The sequence below is a fragment of the Humulus lupulus genome, chromosome X (genome assembly GCF_963169125.1).
Source record: "Humulus lupulus chromosome X, drHumLupu1.1, whole genome shotgun sequence".
Lineage (NCBI taxonomy): Eukaryota > Viridiplantae > Streptophyta > Magnoliopsida > Rosales > Cannabaceae > Humulus > Humulus lupulus.
This window is the reverse complement of record NC_084802.1, coordinates 192469138-192475643: the sequence shown is the minus strand read 5'-3', so window position 1 is coordinate 192475643 and position 6506 is coordinate 192469138. Positions and strand designations below refer to the sequence as shown.

Below are 6506 nucleotides of genomic sequence, written 5' to 3'. Positions count from 1 at the left end.
ATAATTTACGGTGCCAAAAACAAGGTTCAAATAGTTGAATTTTCACATGTTGAGCAACGTTTTGGTCAACGACACTGAGTCAATTTATACGACAGAAATAGATAATACAATTCAGTAGGGTTTTGTATGTAAAGTGTGTAATATCCAACATTTTCATTATAAATCAGAGTTTTAATACATAAAATGTACAAGTTTACAAATTTAAGAAATAGTAATGGAAAAATAGTGTTTAAAATATCATTTTATGTTTTTAATGAGATTAAAGAGAGAGAAACTTGAGTAGTCAAGTATTGGACCCAAATGTCATATAATTTTAATTGGGAATTTTTATAAAATTAAGAAAGTTTTGCTAAAGGGCTTATTTGAAAAGAATTTTAGTATTTTGGGTCCAAGTGTAATTTTAAAAAATAAATAAATTTAAAAAAAAAAGAAAGGCTTCAGCCTTTTAACCGAGTATTTCTCTCTCTCTCCTCATAAAACCTCTTTCTCTCTCTCTCCTCATAAAATCTCTCTCTCTCTCTCTCTCTCTCTCTCTCTCTCTCTCTCTCTCTCTCTCTCGCGTGCGTGCGTCTGCCCGACCACCAAACGTCCACCGGCGGTCACCAATTATAGCCACGCGCCGGACCGTTGGATTCAGAGGCCTCCGAACTATCGACCACGAGGGAATCTAGAGCTCACTCGCCGATTAAACACCTCAACTAGTCGATTTAAGTTCGGCCACCCCGCGACTTCAAAGTTGCGATTCGGCCACCTCGGGCATCCGTTTGTCGATCCGTCACCACCATCGTGTTCCTCGTGTTGTGGGCTTCAAAACCCAATAACTTGTTCCTACATCTACCATAGTTGGGTGGTGGGCCCACCATGAGCCACCGCGATCCACCGTAGACCGACGGTCGAAACTTAGTGTTCGAGGTTCCGAAGTACGTTTTGAGTTTCAGAAAATCACCGTTTGACTTGTTGTGGAACCCGATCATTGTGGTATAATTTCTTTGACCTATATTGTGATTTAATTGTGATTGATTAGAGTAATTGTTATTATGTGTATTTATAGTATATAATTATATATTAGTGATATATGGAATATTTTCTGTAATTTACTGGCTGTCTGGGATTATTTGTATTTTTAATACAGGTTTTGATTTGGGATTGTCCACTTTATAGCCGTTGTGCTGTCCAATTTTCTAGAAAATATTAGATATTAAATCAAATATAAAAATACATATTTAATTGATTTTATATTAATATATAAATTTTTATGATTAAGTAATTTTAATTATTATTGTTATTATTTTGTTAAGTAAGTCAAGAATATAGTTTCATATATATACATATATATATGAAAAGTGTGATTTATAGTAAACCTATTATTTAACAATTATTCTTATATATTAATATTTTGTTAATATTTGAATATCAAAATAATATCAGTATTAGTTTCTTACAGTTATTGATAGTTGTAAGACCAGTAAATTTTGGATAAAGTATATTTATTATATCACTGGAATTGATATTATGACTAATTAATAATATAAATATTTATATTTATATTATTATCATTATATCGATTATTACAACTTTATGTTAAAAATATGATTTTTTTTATAAAATGACTATTTGAATATATACATTCATATATGTATTGTTATTGAAGTATTTTTGTTATTAATATTGAAGTAAGTTTATTTATAGACGATAATTATTATTCTTGTTATTATTATCATAAGAGTACATTATCTTATGAGTAAGGTTTAAAGCATGGTTTTATATGAAGAGTTATTTGTATTACGTTGATAATAATTATTATTATCATTCATATAGTTTATGGTATTGTTAATATACACTAGTGTATATTTACGATTTTGATAGAATTTAATAAATGATGTGCTTTGAATAGGATTTGTATGGATTTGATTGATTGACTCTTGCTGAGCAATTTTAAAATAAGCTAAGGACCTAAGGTAAGTAAATCTCACCTTTTGTGCTTAAGTGTAAGATGCATGACTACATTGAATGTATACATCTAATGAGTTAAGTATGGTATGATGATGATGCATATGATAAGTATGTGAAGAATGGTTATATGAACACCATAAGGGTGTTGTGTGATATGTAATTGATGAATTCCGTGATATGCGAAAGATGTCTTACTTGGTTAAGAATGATATGAATTATGTGCAAGTATGTGTTCTTATGTTGATGAATATGTGGATTACTTTATGTTCATGATTTGTTATATGTTATGATATATGAAGCGTTTAAGTTTTTAGGCTGGAAACCTTAGACCTGAGCCATAGCTCTACGTTAAGGTATAACAACGCCACCAACCCAAAACTTCATGTATTATGACTAAAGATGTTTTGAGTTATATGAGATGTGATACAATGCCTTAATTGAATACCATCAAACATGAATCATGAACATGAACATTGACATTTCAGCATCAGCATGTATGCATGGCATGTACAGTTATATGATACATTATTATGTGATATAAGACCATGCATATAAATATGAGGAAAATTGTGAAATGCCTTGAAATGTCTTATGTGAAGTGAACATTTTAATGACACAAGGCTTAAGCAAAGTGATAATAAGATGTTAAAAAGGGTGCCACTGTTTCGATGAAGCAATTAAGTAAGTGCAATGATGAAGACGGAGGTCTATAAGACTTATAGTGGCTGCCCACTAGTGTGGGCTAGGTCAGAGTTGACCATTCAGATATGTTTGCCATGTTTCCGTCTTTCTCCTCCATATGTGTAATAAGTATGGCAGCTATGGCAACGATGAAATGAGTGTTATGATGAGCCTAGCTGAGATGATTGTAACGACCCAAATTTGCTAATAAGGCTTAAGGGCCTTGATTAGCGTGCCAGGAGGGCATGATGGGAATTATGTGTGATTTTATGAATTAAATGCATGATTATGATTTAAAGCATGTTATATGACTATTTGTTTATCTGAGATGCATGACTATGTATATTAGTATGCATGTAGGCCCGGATCGTGTTAGAAGGGCATAACTGTAATTTTGGCCTTGTTGGGCATAACTGCATTGATATGTGATAATTGTATTCCGTGATTTGTACCACGTGAGTGTTGTGTTATTGTTGTGATGCACGTGCCGAGACGGTCCTAGAGAGCTAGTTAACTTAGATGTCACAACGGGATTTTTGTACCCGGCTCGGGAGGAGCCTAGGGGTACCTCGGGAATTTTATGGTTAAGTTGAGATTTAGCGGGTAATGGTTATTGGAGATTTAGTAACCTAGGTAACCATTAGTTACTGTTGAGAGTAACAAGTTTTAGAAAGAAAATGGTAGAAATGAAATGAAAGTGTAAAGACTTAAGTGCCCTTGGAGGTTTAGCTAAGGAGGATTAGTAGGAAGGGGTATTTTGGTCTTTTGGCTGGGGATTATGAAAATTCTCAGCTGGGTATATGGGGTTCGGTTTGGGCATTGGTTTTATGAGGCATTGATAGAGTTTGAAGAGAAGAGAAAAGAGAGGGAAAAGCTAGGGCAAGCAAGAAGAAGAAGAAGAAGAAGAAAAGGAGAAGTGGGAGTCTAGGATGAGATCAAGGACTTTGTGTGGGTTCTCCATTGGAGGTAAGTGTTTTATACATATTTAAGTTTGGGTTTTGTTTTGATTTGAGGAAATTAAATGCCTAAGCTAAGCTTTGTTGAGTTTTGGGATAGTTGTTGAATTTTAAGATCAATGGGTGTGAATCTTGGGTATATTGATGTTTTGAGCTTGAATCTTGAGTTATGGGTTGTTATATGGTCTATTTGATGTTTGAAATTGGTTTTGGGGTTTGGGTATTGGTTTGGTGTGATTTGGAAGGTTTAAGTTCGGGGAAAAACGCAAGGGAAAACCCAGATTTTCTGGGTTCGCGTATGAGCGCCGCGGCCCTGTTCTTGGGCGCCGCGGCGCGAGGTTGCATCAGGAGGAGGCCAAGTCGCTGGGCGCCGCGGCCCTTGAAGGGAGTGCCGCGGCCCTAGGCCAATTTTGACACCCAAAATTCTGGTTTTTAGGGCTTTTGCCCGAGGACTCGGGGGATGGTTCCGGTGTATTGTTTTAGGGAATTAGAGGTGCCGAGAGTGCGGGATTGGTCCCGGGAAATGGTTTTGGGTTGGTTAGTATTAAAAAGTGTTTTATGTGTGTTGTGACTAGGCTATTGGAGAGGCTCATGCTTGAGGACCGTGCTCGCGGCTTTAGTGCATCAGGAGGCTCGGAGTACAGGTAAGAAAACTATAACACCCGAGGTTAGGGCATGGCCCCAGATTGTATTATGTGCAAATGTTTAAACCTTAAATGAATCATGATGTGTGTGAATGATTATTTCGAATGTACTATATGTGTGATTATGATGAAATGAGCGGCAAGGGCCGAGTACGGCGTAAGCCGGGGCGGCCGTGGGCCGAGTACGGCGTAAGCCGGGGCGGCCGTGGGCCGAGTACGGCGTAAGCCGGGGCGGCCGTGGGCCGAGTACGGCGTAAGCCGGGGCGGCCGTGGGCCGAGTACGGCGTAAGCCGGGGCGGCCGTGGGCCGAGTACGGCGTAAGCCGGGGCGGCCGTGGGCCGAGTACGGCGTAAGCCGGGGCGGCCGTGGGCCGAGTACGGCGTAAGCCGGGGCGGCCGTGGGCCGAAAGTAACACCTAGCACATGGGATGCTATAGTCAGGGCGGCGCCCAGTGGATACATGTGTTATGCTATATTCAGGGTGGGACCCAAGGGATACATGAGTTATCCTCGCGGTGAGAACCGATACCCCAGGCTTCGGTAAGGCTCTGGGGTGGCTTGGCCGTGTTCGCTTAGTCTAATGATTGACTTGTTTATTTGTGGATTATCTGTTATGATAACTGTATACATTGCATATGTTATGTTCTGCATGAGTTTTCTTGCTGGGCTTCGGCTCACGGGTGCTCTGTGTTGCAGGTAAGGGCAATGACTGAATCAACCAACCATGAGTACGGAGAGCGTGAAGCGGCGCGTACATGTTTGGCCTGCCCGACTGCTTTGGTTGGGGGTTTATTCGAAAATGGCTGTAATAATCTATAATTTTATAATTTCTCAACTGTAACCTTATTTCAAGATGTAATTAGTTTTCAAACCTTATTTTGGGATCCCAACTGTTTAATAATAAAAGTTTTGATGAAGCGACGCATTTTCAAATATTACAGCCTTAACTTTTAATTAGTCACACTTATGTTTCAAAACCTCGATTAGCGAGTTCATTGCACACTGTTTTGTTTTAAAAACTCACTTAGTAACGGCTCTAAGGAAGTAGGGCGTTACAATGATGGCTAGCCGGAGGAGAACCCATGGGATTCTATATGATATGTGTTATAAGCCCTGCAGGCATTTGCCGAATCAAACAGTGTGCACAAGTGAAATCGGGCCCATAAAAATGTGAAACTAAAAGAAAGAGCATAAAAGTAAAGTTTGAAAGTGCATGGGCAATAAATGAAATGCATAAGTATATAAGTCAGCATATTAGTATATGTGCACTACAAACTCACGACATTCATGTGTATGTGTATGCATGAGATTTGCTTACTGAGCGTTAGCTCATTATGTTATTTTCCAACATTTTTCCAGGTGTGGCTTTAGCTGTTGAGCAACTTGTGGAGCACGGACTCAGTAGCAATGCAATAATGGTTTAGAGTTTTCATATGGCTGCCTTAAATTTAAAGTATTCATACGTGTAATAATTTCTTCTAATAAGTTTATATAAAAGTTTTAAATTTTTCTGTATTTCTTCGTATCATTTTATTTAATTCTTTTGGTCAAGTGCCTTACATACTCGTAAACCCTAGAATTATGAGTATGTGGCAGGCGTACCCTACCTTAGGGACGTTATAAAGTGTGCATTAATTTAGCGTAGAGATAATGAGTGAAAGAGATCTCTATTTATAGAGTCCCTTATTGGGCTATGGGTCCTTACAAATTAATCTAGGTCTTACACGTGTTGTATGGGATTGTTACAACTGTTGACAAATTCAAATAATATGGGAAAAATACATTCAAATATCAGTTACAAAAATATCTTGGGATATTTCACAATATCTCGTGAAATCTGGATCCTCTAGTGAAATTGTCTTGCATATAGAGCAGGGTCTGTCTCCGAGCAGCTTCAATGTATAGTACTTACTTGCTCCTTCTCGAGCAGGACACTTGGATCAAGCAGATTATGACTTCTTGTGTTCGTACGGCGTCCTCGGGCAACTATCTCATTTCGACCATCACTCAACGTTTGATGTTGTTTTATTGCCACATGTCTTCTTCAATTGCCACGTCACTGAGTCCAAAATTGGGTTAAACATTTGCCTCCCAAGTTTATCCTATTGTGACTAGTACTGGATAAACTTGCATGTGTTGGCTTTTGATCATGTAATTGACAGTGCAACGGAAGCATAGGATGATATTTCAATGTGATAATAACAATTATTAAAGCATAGGAACGAATCACTCTAGGAATCATAACTAGAATGAGATATTTCTCATGCAACATG

At 38.0% G+C, this 6506-nt stretch overlaps 1 long non-coding RNA gene across 1 annotated transcript; it reads left to right on the top strand.

Moving 5' to 3' along the window:
• The first annotated feature begins 536 nt into the window (after nt 1-536).
• On the top strand, nt 537-5700 carry LOC133805204 (uncharacterized). The gene is made up of 3 exons (XR_009878888.1): nt 537-978; nt 1895-1958; nt 5593-5700. It is a non-coding gene; the product is annotated as an uncharacterized LOC133805204 (long non-coding RNA).
• Nucleotides 5701-6506: the final 806 nt, after the last annotated feature.